At 35.3% G+C, this 15,083-nt stretch overlaps 1 long non-coding RNA gene across 1 annotated transcript; it reads left to right on the forward strand.

Annotated features, from left to right (window-relative positions):
• The first annotated feature begins 12,170 nt into the window (after positions 1-12,170).
• LOC131616988 (uncharacterized) lies at positions 12,171-12,959 on the forward strand. The gene is made up of 3 exons (XR_009288375.1): positions 12,171-12,333; positions 12,408-12,665; positions 12,827-12,959. It is a non-coding gene; the product is annotated as an uncharacterized LOC131616988 (long non-coding RNA).
• The last annotated feature ends 2,124 nt before the right edge of the window (positions 12,960-15,083 follow it).

Genomic DNA, 15,083 nt, shown 5'->3' on the forward strand with positions numbered 1-15,083 from the left:
ATCCATATTTCTCAAATAATTCCACTTAATTCTAATATTTAATAAAAAAAATAATTAAATTAAATAAAGAATTTTATGGGGTGTTACAACCCTCCCCCACTAGAAAAGTTTTCGTCCTCGAAAACATACCTTAGGCAAAGAGTTCCGGGTAGGAGTCCTTCATCTGGCTCTCCAATTCCCATGTAACATTCCCACCGGCTGGTCCTCCCCAAGCTACTCTGACCAACGCTATCTCCTTGCCACGCAATTGTTTCACCTTCCGATCCTCGATCCTCATAGGCAAAGCTTCAACCGTCAGATTATCTTTTACCTGTACATCATCCACTTGGATCACATGCGACGGATCAGCAATGTATTTCCTCAACTGCGACACATGGAATACATCATGCAGATTCGCAAGCGTCGGTGGCAACGCAATGCGATACGCCACCTCTCCCACTCTTTCTGAAATCTGAAACGGACCAATAAAACGCGGAGTCAACTTCCTTGACTTTAGAGCTCGTCCGATACCAGTCATAGGAGTAACTCTCATAAACACATGATCTCCTTCTTGAAACTCAAGTGTTCTCCGTCTCTTGTCATGATAACTCTTCTGACGACTCTGAGAAGCCTTCATCTTCTCCTGAATCATCTTAATCTTTTCTGTCGTTTCTTGAACAATCTCTGGTCCAATCACCGCACTTTCGCCAGATTCATACCAACATAAAGGCGTTCTACATCTCCGACCATACAAAGCTTCAAACGGAGCCATACCAATGCTCGAGTGAAAACTATTATTGTAGGTAAATTCGATCAAGGGTAGATAACTATCCCAAGTACCACCTCTTTCTAACACACAAGCACGCAATAAATCCTCTAGCGATTGGATAGTTCTTTCTGTCTGTCCGTCCGTCTGCGGATGATAAGCAGAACTCAATCTCAGCTTAGTACCCAAAGCCTTCTGCAACCCTTCCCAAAACTTGGATGTAAACCTTGGATCTCTATCTGACACAATACTCGAAGGAATACCATGTAAACTCACTATCTTCTCAATGTACAATTGAGCCAGCTTCTCCATTGGGTAATCCATTCTCATTGGTATAAAGTGAGCAGACTTAGTCAACCTATCCACTATGACCCAAATGGCTTCATAGTTCTTCACCGTTCTCGGCAATCCAGAAACAAAATCCATAGATATACTATCCCACTTCCATTCCGGAATAAATAACGGTTGCATAGCTCCATATGGTTTCTGATGCTCAATCTTCGACTTCTGACAGGTTAAACAAGCATAGACAAACTCAGCTATTTCCTTTTTCATTCCCGGCCACCAAAACAGCTTCTTTAAATCATGATACATCTTGGTAGCACCAGGATGTATACTCAATCCACTACGATGTCCTTCTTCGAGAATACTCTTCCTCAATTCAGAAACGTTAGGAATACAAACACGATTACCAAACCTTATAATACCATTCTCGTCGATTCTGAATTCACCTCCCTTGCCTTGGTTAATTAGAGTCAATTTATCCACTAACTCTACATCAACTTTCTGACCTTCTCGAATCTCTTCCAGAATGCCACTAGTCAACTTCAGCATGCCTAACTTAACACTGACAGGAGTGTCTTCGCATACTAAACTCAAATCTCGGAATTGTTCAATTAAATCCAATTCCCTCGCCATAAGCATAGACATATGCAAGGACTTCCTACTCAAAGCATCGGCAACCACGTTTGCTTTACCCGGATGGTAATTCAGCCCAAAATCATAATCCTTGAGGAACTCTAACCATCTCCTTTGCCTCATATTCAGCTCTTTTTGATCAAATAGATACTTCAGGCTCTTGTGGTCACTAAACACTTCAAACCTCGAACCATACAGATAGTGTCTCCACAATTTCAACACAAATACCACTGCTGCCAACTCTAAGTCATGAGTCGGATAGTTTCTCTCATGTACCTTGAGTTGCCTCGACGCATAAGCGACTACCTGTTGATTCTGCATTAGTACACCTCCTAATCCCAACAATGAAGCATCACAATATACAACAAAAGATTCCGCCGGATTCGGCAAAATCAAGATCGGTGCACTAGTCAACCTCCTCTTCAATTCTTGAAATCCTTCTTCACATTTCGAATCCCAGATGAATGCTTGACCCTTCCTAGTCAACTTAGTTAACGGTAACGCTAACTTCGAGAAACCTTCAATGAACTTTCTATAGTAACTCGCAAGACCAAGGAAACTACGGATTTCGGAAACTGACTTTGGAGCTTCCCATTGAGACACTGCTTCTACTTTCGTTGGGTCAACGGCAATACCATCTTTAGAAATTACATGCCCAAGAAAGCTTACTTCACTTAGCCAGAACTCACACTTTGACAGTTTCGCATAAAGTTTCTTTTCCTTCAGTAGTTCTAATACCACTCTCAGATGCTCTGCATGTTCTTCTTCGCTCTTAGAATATATTAGAATGTCATCGATAAATACCACCACAAACTGATCTAAATAAGGATGGAAGATCCTATTCATATATTCCATGAAAACCCCCGGCGCATTAGTTACTCCAAATGGCATCACTGTATACTCGTAATGACCATACCTTGTCCTAAATGCTGTTTTCTGAATATCGTCCGTCTTCACCCGAATCTGATGATATCCCGACCTCAAGTCAATCTTGCTAAACACACTCGCACCAACCAGTTGATCCATCAAATCATCAATCCTCGGTAATGGATACCGATTCTTGATAGTAACTTTATTCAGCTGTCTATAATCCACACACAGTCTCATAGAGCCTTCTTTCTTCTTTACCAACAACACCGGCGCACCCCACGGCGACACACTAGGACGAATGAATTCTTTTTCCAGTAACTCTTCCAGTTGACTCTTCAATTCTGCTAATTCAGATGCCGACATACGATACGGCGCCATCGACACCGGACTAGTTCCAGGAACTAACTCAATAGCAAATTCTACCTCCCTCTCTGGCGGTAACTCTCTTACATCTTCTGGAAAAACTTCTGGAAATTCACATACTACTGGTAAATCACTTCTCACCGCTTTCTTCTTCACTTCCATGGATGCAATCAACATAAACACGGCAGCCCCGTCCTTCATGGCTTCATCCACTTGTCTAGCAGTCATTGCTAAATCCTCGACTCTGACATCTTCAGGAAAAATAACTGTCTTCGTGAAACAGTTGATATGAACCCGATTAAATTGCAACCAATTCATACCCAGGATGACATCAAGTTGTTCCAACGGAAGGCATACTAAGTCCATTCCGAACTCTCTACCAAAAATATCAATTGGACAGTTCAAACAGGCAAACGAAGTAGTCACTGAACCCGACGCAGGAGTGTCAATGATCATACTTCCATGAATATCAGATATTTCCAAGTTCAGACGTTTAGCACAATCCAATGAAATAAACGAGTGAGTTGCTCCAGTATCTATTATTGCAATTAAAGGAGTGCCATGGATAAAACACGTACCTTTAATCAATCGATCTTCCGGAGTAGTCTCTGAACCTGATAACGCGAAAACTTTACCCCCAGTTTGATTCTTCTTCGGCTTAGGACACTGTGGACTAATATGGCCCTCTTCACCACAGTTATAACAAGTCACGGTCCTTCCTTTGCAGTCAACAGCAATGTGGCCTGCTTTACCACACCGGTAGCACTTCTTCTCTTCACTTTTGCACTCGTGAACACGATGTCCCGGTTCCCCACACTTAAAGCACTTAACAGGGGCACTAGAGTCTCCCCCACTAGGCTTCTTCCAACTTCCAGCTTTATAGTTACCTCTACCATATGGTTTACCACGGTCCATCGGCTTCTTCCCTTTCTTATCAACTAACTCACGGGAGTGAGATGACTTCAGCTTCAGGTTATCCTCTTCATAGATTCTACTACAATCTACCAAATCAGCAAACCGACGAATCCTTTGGTACCTGATTCCTTGCTTAATTTCATCACGGAGACCATTCTCGAACTTAACACACTTCGAAAATTCGCTCGCTTCATCATTGTTATAGTGGATATAGTACTTGGCCAGCTCAACAAACTTTGAAGCATACTCCGGTACCGTCATGTTACCTTGTGTCAGCTCCAAAAACTCAACTTCTTTCTTGCCCCGAATATCCTCAGGAAAGTACCTCCTCAGGAATTCTTGCCTGAATACCGCCCAAGTAATCGCTACACCTGCAGATTCAAGTTCATCTCTACTAGCCATCCACCAATCATCAGCTTCTTCAGACAGCATGTGAGTCCCATACCTCACCTTCAGATTTTCAGCACAATCGATCACTCGGAAGATCCTTTCAATCTCCTTCAGCCACCTCTGAGCGCCTTCGGGATCGTGCGTGCCTTTGAACAAAGGAGGATTGTTCCTCTGAAAACTATTCAGCTGCCTGTCAGCACCAATACCAGCTCCATTGGCATTCCCTCCCAACACACCAGCAATCATGCCCAGAGCCTCAGCGATCGCGTCGTCGTTTCTTCCTCCTCTTCCGGCCATTGTTCTGCTAAATATCAAACAATATTCATTAGAACAAGAAGTATCGACAGTGTCAGCTTTACACTAGTCGTATACGAAGGATTAACCGACTCTAAGACTCTGACTCAAACGACCGACTATGCTCTGATACCACTATTGTAACACCCTTCTAAACCCCGCGGAAAATTTAACAAAAATCAGAGTAAAACATGAGAAAGGGCATTACAACTCCAATAAAATAAATAAACATTCATGTCATGCCATATAAGGAACGATAAACCAAAATTATTCAGGTAACATGTTAACACAGCGGAATATTCTTAACAACTGAATAATCAAACAACCGGAGTCATAGACTCATAATTCAACCATAAGCCATAAACAAAACAGAAATTTATCAAACAACTCTAAAATAACGTTCCCGGTGTTACACGACCAGAGCATGACACAGACCCAACTGACTCTAACGAACTACTTGACGAGCTAATCCTCACCAAGTACACAAGCTACTCCTCAATCTGAAAAATAACAACAGTAAGGGTGAGTTTCATTCGCATTAACAAATGTTATAGGAATATAAACAATACAACTTCATCCATACATTAATCACCCAAATCAATTATATTCAGATATCATAGCAACATTTATCCAATACAGTCATTCATACCAAAATACACACAAATTGCAACATTGGACAACTTCCATTCATGTTACAATTATACACAACAACCTAATGCAATGCAACTAAATGCATGTGGTACCAAACATGGGATAACCCATCTCACCGATCCACCACCATAAAGATACGGCTACTTCTCTCACTAATTCCACACAATGGGAATTAGCTACCGCTGTCCCACCACCATAAAGGATACAGCCCACAACATGATTATGAAATGCATTCATCAACCACGGCATGCTCATCATTAACATCCACCGACAATTCATAATCATTATATCACAACATACAAGCATAATAATATCACAACCATTTGATATTCACCACAGCATAATACATTTAACACCACAAATATATTATCGTTTCATCAATCATAATAGCTAGAAACACCGCATAGCATGTTCATACCATTATTCAACTATCACCAAACACAATCCACAAAACCAACAAAAGTGATTTTTAAATTATAATCCCCTAATATACATCATAAAATAGGGCATTAATTCATCTACCAGGTACTCGAAACGGCGTACAAAAAGGATTAACGGTTTAAAAGTTACGGACATTTTAAAATAAGTATTTTTCCAAAAAGCTTCAGTGGTAACCGGTTACTCCAAATCAAGTAACCGGTTACTACCTTACGGAGTAACCAACAAGTCTATTCGTAACAGCGGTAACCGGTTACTTCAAAACCAGTAACCGGTTACTACCTCCCAACAGAACCACAAAACACAATTTTTAACAGTGGTAACCGGTTACCCCAACTCAAGTAACCGGTTACTTCACAACGAATAGGCCATCTTAGTGACGTAACCTCAGGTAATCGGTTACCACTCCCCAGGTAACCGGTTACCTCGTACCAGAAACCCCAAAACTCCATTTTTCAGCACCTGCAACAATTCCAATCCACACCAGAACGTACCACAACGTATAGCAACATCAAACAGCACCAACAAACACGAAAATACACATTTACACATACTTCTAATCATGCTTTAACATCATTATTCAACACCAATCATCATTCACAACATAAATTGAACCAAAGTTCTATAAACCCCAAAACCCCAAACACCGACACATAATCCAATTCAGAATCCTAACATACGAATTCAATCGAATCATTCATAATACCCATAATAGAGGTTAATGAGAAGAATCCCCCCTTACCTCGATGTCGAGTTCGTGGATGCTCTTTCTCTTCGCACTTGCTCTTCTCCCAATTTCACGTTCAACTCTTTCTTCTCCCTTTTGGTTCTCTTTTCACAAAATACTCCTCTTTTCTATTTTTATGAAAATATAACTTTATTTTAGAAAAGGGCTTTACAACTGATACACCCCCCCAACTGCTACTAGCAACACTGGCCCATTAGCCTTATTTCATCCATATTTCTCAAATAATTCCACTTAATTCTAATATTTAATAAAAAAAATAATTAAATTAAATAAAGAATTTTATGGGGTGTTACATCTGATACCTCGTTCTCATCTTAACAGCCCACCAAATCATACATGCAGATACAAACATATCATTCCCCTAGGCTTCCGATACCTGGTTCTTCACCTCTAACAAACACACACGTATAGCAACTGCGCCACCTTACACATCCGCTGCGCAACTCTGATAATCCATCTTAAGTCACTGTCCACGTTATATCTTTTTGTCAATCATATGGTTCACAAGTCTTAATCTAGTTCAGACTTCTTTAAACATCCATCACAAAAATGTTGTTCACTCGACATTCCCAATCGTTCACTTTGCGATGCTATCTCGCCTATAAACCAGCTTCTCTGACCTGTTCGTTATTTCTTAATCATTCATGGATACTTTTCCGTTGATTCATACCAACCAGAGAGCAACTATCTTCACGATATAACATTCATCCCTTTATGCTCTATCAAGCTAGAAAGATACGTCTATGCCATCCAATCATGATTTCGTCTACTATCAACAACTGATTAAGGGTGATCAAGTCCTCAATTTGTCAATAGATAGCCGACAACCATAATGGAGTATAAATCCTCATTACCAACATTAATAATGTTCCTTTCCAACTTGTACTCATATCACCCGAAGCAATATGATTCCGTAATTCACTAATCTTCCAAAATCATCCGGAAAAACTAACACCAGCGTATTGCAGCTACTTCCTTAAGCACCTCTGACGATACATCAAAACAAAATTCATGTACACCATTATCCGCACTTCTTATTATTGAAATCATACTCATCTCTTCGCATTACCAATTCTTACTCGCGCTTCAGGAAGTTTCAACAACTTCAACGGCTTCTACTACTGCCTCAATCACTTGCATCAATGTTACAGCAATACTTCTTTTAATCACTGATCCAACATCGACATCTTACGCAAGGTTGCTCAACCAACAACTTCACAGTTCATCAGTATTGTCGAAACATCACAACTTCTAAATTCCATCTTCTAGAACTTATTCTTGTTACTTAACAGTTACCTTCATAAACAACCGTAACTTGAACCACACTTTCATATCACCAATCTCTACAGAACCCTCATCCTTCGAGAAGTGAACATCCAAAATTCCTGCTCATCCTCTTCATCAAGATGCTCCACTTAATTAGCAACAAAATCTTAAATCCAAGTCATCTTCGGTTTAGGAAACAACAAACTCAAACAACACTTGCATTGTCGCCCTCAGCAGCATACTACATCCTACAACTGAAACAGAACCGAGAAGCATAGCTTCTCCCCCACTTAGCTTCAAACCAACTCCTGCAGACAAAAGATCAGAAGAACAACAAGTACCGACAGTGTTTCACACACTCGTCGTGTACACGGGTATAAACATCATTAAACAACATTGGCCGGACGGACCAACCAGGCTCTGATACCACTATTGTAACACCCCAAATCTACCCCGTAATTATAAGCGAAAATCAGAGTGCATTTAAAAATATTCATCAAAGATGGGATGTCACAATTCGACTTAAACCAACAAACATACTCATATTGCAATCAACACAAATACATAGCATTCGGAAAACAAGACTTTATCCAACATCTTCCAATTTCAACTTATAAACATCTTTATATTCAACTTAACACAAATGTCATCATAGAATACAACAATCAAGTAATAACGACTAATCCCCCCCCCCCCCCCCGAGTGCTACGTATCAGAGCAATGGACACCAACTCGAATAGCCATAAGGCAACATAAAGACTTCACATCAATAACCTCGAACATCCACGACTAATCTTGAGTACCTGCCCATTTCCCATGATAGGGGAAATATTAGCAAAGGGGTGAGATATCTTACAATATAAAGGAATGCATGATAAATAATATAGGAGATATAGATCATACATAATTTCACCACTTCGCATCACATAACATCTTACGACAAGTTTCACCGCAAAACAACTTATCAACATAATACAACTTTCAAAACGGCAACAATATCATTAATCAATTAAGACAACATATTCAAATCCACAATTATACTATCATCATATCACAACAATAGATCATCGACTCAACAATTCAAATAACATAATCAACTTATGGAATGGCAACAATGTCAACAATCAACCATGACAATATATGCAATTCACAAGTAAGATCCCAACACATCACGATAAACATCTCATCATCAAGTCAACACGTCACCACAAACATAATAAAATAAGACTCAAATGCAATTCACATGTGACTCGACTTACGCAAATGCATGTGGTACCATTTGGAGTAAAACTCCCACCATCTCAAAATTTGCCATTGGGCACACCATCGCTATTTACCATCAAGGCCACCGTCGCTTTTGCCATTAAGGCCATCGTCTCTTTATGCAATGGATGTGACTCAATAAATGTAACATCCACACAAACACAACACACATAATTAATATGTCACAACATCGTCTAAATCACCATCGAACATTATCAATATAATGTCGAACTTCAACAACAACAAAATCATCATCATTCATAAGAATGCATCACTTCTCAATCACGTCACTATGTTGCATCATCATACAACAATAATTCACCTCAAAGCACATCACAATACAACTTATCAACATTGACCATAGGGTCTACGACAACAACAATTTCCACATACTAGCGACAACGACAACAAATTCATCATGTTAACAACAACCACTAATTCATCATATTATAACAAACATCAACGATTCATCATATTGCCAACAACATCAACATATTCATCATATTCCTTAATTCAATTAATCATCATAATATGTTATATTCAATTTCATATATATTGTTAAGTCATCGCATGGCATCATTGTCGACTCATACATATCAAATACGCACAATTTATCGCATATAGCATACAACATCTTTATTAATCATGCATATCATCACATACATCATTATCTCATTCATCATAAGTAAGTTGCTTATCATCATCTCAATAACATTGTATCATCATAAGAAAACATACATCAAGTTATACTACAACACAATTATGTCAATTCATCGCAAAGAGTATACCTCATATGTTAACACAACATAGTTCATCACTTAATCCTAATAAACATGATAGGAAACTATATCATATGGATCATTTAATTGCATCATGGTATAGTTCATTGCGTTAGCTTTCCAACGCTTCGAACGGCGCCTAAAACGGAGTTACGAATCAAAAGTTACATCATTTCAAAGTTTAGAAAAAGTTCAACAAAACAGGGTTCGCGGCGCCAACAAAGTTCGCGGCGCGAACTGAGTGAATCAAATATTCCTAAGTTTCTGCCAAGCAGTTCGCGGCTCGAATAATAGTTCGCGGCGCGAACTGGCAATTTCATAAAATCCCAAATCTCAGAAAACAGCATGCGAATTTCATTCCCAAACCCCTAAACTCAACCCAAATCAAGCTGAAAACACCAACCATCATGAACAACAATAGAATACATGTTATAAACACAAATACAACACATATTATGGATCTTCTAGCATCATAACATCATTAAACATCCATCAAACACATTTCAAATCATCAATTTATGCATTTGTTCATAAACCCTAACTTTTCTATGTTTCCATGAAATTGCAAAGAATAGAAAGCATACACAACATTATCAATTCCACATTCATCAACATTGCATCACAATCATGAATTTCAATTATGAAACCTAATCTCTACCATACCCATCATCATGCCAACCCTTAGAGAGTAAGAATCCCACCCTTACCTTAGCAAAAGCTTCACTTCCTTCAATGGAGCTCTTCCTCTTCATGCCATAGCTTTCCCTCTTCCTTCCCTTCTTTCTATTCTTTCTCCACAAAAATGAGTTATGAGGTTTAATCTCTAAAACCCTAACTCTTACTATCATTCTTTTCTTTATTGGGCTTAACCCACAATCTAATCTCATATTCTATATTTGTTTCACTTAGGCCCAATTCATAATCTCTCTTTAATTACTCAATTAAGCCAAATAACACACATAAATAAATAACCACACAACATAACGAATATTATTCCCAATAATATTCCCCAACTACAATTGCTCCTTAACTTAATTAATACCAACTCGCAATTGTATTTCTCCGACTAATTAATCCGACCATAACTTAACTGCTCAAATCAACATATTAATCCAATTACGCCTTTAGAATAATACCGATAAACCTCGACTTCAACTAATTCCAATGAATAAATCCTCGATCAATTTAATTAAATAATTAATTAAATTCGGGGCGTTACAGTTGACTTTTAGGTCAAATCGGTCGACTGTTGACTTTCTAAGCAATTGAGTGATCAACTCTTTGAATTGAGACCTGAATATCATGAATCATATGAGATGCCTTGGAGCCTTTGTTTCATTGATTTTCTTCAGGAAACCACAAAGCCTAGTTTCTTGAGCCTTTGTTTAGGAGGGTTGTCTTTGAACTATTGTACCTTGACTTTGAATAGGAGAAATAGTAGGGGCAAATTTTGGGGTATGACAATCGTCAATCCCACGTTCCCTCACGTAACTTCCGATCCACAACTCCACGATCTTTGTCCAGTCTTTTCCCTCCAAAACCTTCTTTTGTATGATCTTAATCGTTTCTTTTAAATCTATGGGCTTTCACCCCTCGTTTTGGGCCCTTTTGTTTCCAAAGCCCAATAGACCATTTTCAGCCTTTTAAACTTCAGTCGATCGGATGAGGTTCGACCTTATAATTTTGCTTCCGACAACCATTCTTTTCAACTTCCATCATTTGGCTTAATTTTCTATAAAGTCGGAAATCCTAGCCAACATGATGCTACACAATGTTCAAATTTTGTTACTTATTGTAAATCAACTTGTTATCTAAAAAAATGCAAATCAATCGTCATTAAAAAAATACAGCAAAACTTCTTTATATTATCTTTAGTATTATTCCTAAAATAACAAATAATATGCTAGTATTACTAACAAAAAAAAAAGAAAAAAAATGAAAAATATCTAAACAAATACATATTTTATAATTTAATTGACCAAAAACACTTAGTAACTTAAAAGATTATTTTAAAATATTAAAAAAATAGAATTTAACTAAATGAATAACAAAGAGAAATAAAGCGTAAATGTGACAAATAATAATAAGAATGTAAATGCTAAATTAATCAAGAATAAATTTAATTATTAATCAAACACAAAAAAATTCAATCATTAATTAAATTTAGATTTAATCAATGAACAAATACATATGGAGGAGTGTTTTGAAATTAGATATAGCTAAAAAAAAATGAAATCTATTATTAATATATAAAAGTAAGAGTACCTGGAAATTACACTATAAGCCCTCTTATAAAATTACTAAAACTTTTCTTATTCCATGGATAGAAAAAACTTTTAGCAAAATAACTCAATATTATTGATTTGACATTTATTACGGGTGACGTGGCACAACCCTAATTTTTGTTGATTTTTACATTATTTTAATTCTACAAATATGTTTCAATTAACTCTGATTATATATTACACGCTAAATAATGATACAAGATTAATGTTGCGGCTGTAGAATATGAGCAGCCGTCCAAATTTGGATGCATTCTCCAACGTTTCACATTTGCCAAGCCAAAGCATCCTTTCCCAAGAGCAAAATCATTGATTTTCGATATTAAGATGGTTCCAAATATTTCAAAGCATAATTTGTTGTTCATCTAAAAACCCTAGCCGCATAACTAATTTCTCAGACTAATTTATCAGGTAATTTTCTTCCCTCAACCTTAAAACCTTGATTCAAACTTCATAACTCTCATTCGTTGTTTGATTTTGTTAAGAATGAAGGATAGAGACGAAGGAGAAGAATAAGAAGACTGAGGGGAAGAGAAAGGGGAATGACTGGATATGAGGATTTCTGTTGTTCTATGTTGCAAAATTAATCTCGGTTATTTTCATGGAATTTCACAGATTTGGACGGAACCGATTTTTGCATAAGAGAAGTAGTATTGGAATCGTTAATGAAAACCCTAATTGTGGAGTTCCTTCAATCTGTGGTAACCATGCTCAAGGGATAGAGTATGAAAGACAACATACAGGTTCTTAACTTTCCTTCTTCCTTTCATTTAAAGTTGCAGTTCTGTATTCTTTATCGTACAATAAAGATTTAAAGATTTAAAATGCACGTGAATCAATGTTATGGCTTTTGATATCTAACAAAAAATGCTTTGATTAACAAATATATGGACATTGATTTCAGGTGCAATATAGGTTTGAGGTTGATATAAAGGAGCAAATTGACACCTCCACATACAGTAAGATGTTTAGTACTTAATGGCCTAAATTGTTCTACTGGAAGTTAAGATCGGTTTGATGAAGAAAGTTTTGAAATTGTTCAGTACTAAAAAACTTGCTCTACGTTGTCCCAAAATTTAAAATTGATTTAAATTGAGCAAATTTAAAATTGATTTAAATTGAGCTTTAGATGCTGACTGATTTTTTTGTAGATTTGGTATTACTACGGATTTCATGATCACGGCTGTTTTTTTTTGTATTTTTGATTTAAAGATTTAAAACGAATCAATGTTATGGATTTTGATATCTAACAAAAAAATGCTTTGATTAACAAATATAATATATGGACAGTGATTTCAGGTGCAATATAGGTTTGAGGTTGATATAAAGGAGCAAATTGACACCTCCACATACAGTAAGATGTTTAGTACTTAATGGCCTAAATTGTTCTACTGGAAGTTAAGATCGGTTCATTCTTTTGATGAAGAAAGTTTTGAAATTGTTCAGAAAAGGTTGGTTTCCTTTCTTTTCCTGATTCGATTCTAGAAAACTTGCTCTACGGTGTCCCAAAATTTTAAATTGATTTAAATTGAGCTTTAGATGCTGACTTTTTTTTTTTTTTTTTTTTGTAGATTTGGTATTACTACGGATTTCATGATCACGACTATTTCGATATTCTTAGAACAAAAAGATTTTTTGTTTTTTTCTCTTTCCTATATAAAATTTAATAATCAATTTAATCTTTGATTTTTTTATTAATATTCAATTTCAAATATTTTTATTAATTTTTTTTAAAGTTATGTAATTTGCTTATACTACTAAGTTCTTTTTTTATTTAATTTTTTTATTAAAATTAAAAGTTCTAACTTGAAATAAAATATATTTTGTAATTATTTAGATTATTAGAAAAAGGTTAATAAAAACAAATCAAAATCAATAGAGATAAAATTTATAACTTTTTACTACAACTTATAACTTTTTTTATTCCAAAGTTAAATATTTAGTTTTTCATTATAAAAATATAAGAGTAAAAATTATTTTGTAATTATTTAGATCCTTATTTGAGATAAAATATATTTTAAAATTATTTAGACTTTTATAAAAAGGTGAATAAAACAAAACAAAATTACATTGAGATTTTGTAATTTTTGTAAACTTATGAAATAATAAAAACTTCTCAGAATTTTTTTAAATTAACTTCATAATTGTAATCATGTTAAAAATATGTTAATAGGTAGTCATGAAAATTTAATGATAAATGGTAATCATAAAAAATAATGATAAAAGATAAAAATTTATTAATATAGTCAATTTTATAAATTGAATAATGTACGATTGTTTATTACACTATCCAATGGAAACTACTTAATGTGATTATTTAAAATATATGAGAATAAATATATATCATTTACCATATATAGGTTTTAAATTTCTATTTTTTTTATAATTGTACATATTCAAGATCTAATTACTCTATTAACATATTCATATTTTTATTATTTGTTTAATTTTTAAATATTTTAAATATACATTAAACGTAGAAACTTTTAATATTTGACGGGAGATGTCATACATTTTGGGTTTCAAAAAATGAGCTAATATCTCAAATAGATTTAATAAATTTTATTCTCTAACTATGTTTAAATTCTTAATTAAAATTATATTTTTTAAACTTATAAAATTATATTTTTTTATATTATAATAATATACATTAAATGTAGAAACTCTTAAGCATTTGAAGGGTGTTGTCATACATTTTACGTTTGGGAAAATGGGCTAATATCTCAAATAGGTTTAATAAATTTTTAGAATTAACTCATTTGAATTCAACTGGGATTTCATAACTCATCTGAATTGACAGGTAGATGTGAACGTATATATGAAATATCAGTTATCTGAATTGACAGATAGATGTGAACGTATCTATGAAATACCAGTTATTGACGAATCAGTCTATCTTTTAACTATTTCTTTTGTTACTGTTTTATAAATTTGAAGTTATAAAAATAATTGACGGGTATATGTGAATGTATCTATGAGATATCAGTTATTGACTGATCATTTTAATGTCTACCTTTTAACTATTTCTTTTGTTACTGTTTTATAAAATTGAAGTTATAAAAATAATTGTACGGTTTATGATAAACATGAATCAATGCTTAAAAGTTGATACATATTATTAGTACATAATTGAAATTACGTGAATATTTATGAACTGTAAA

Source organism: Vicia villosa, linkage group LG7, assembly GCF_029867415.1.
Source record: "Vicia villosa cultivar HV-30 ecotype Madison, WI linkage group LG7, Vvil1.0, whole genome shotgun sequence".
NCBI classification, from domain to species: Eukaryota; Viridiplantae; Streptophyta; class Magnoliopsida; order Fabales; family Fabaceae; genus Vicia; species Vicia villosa.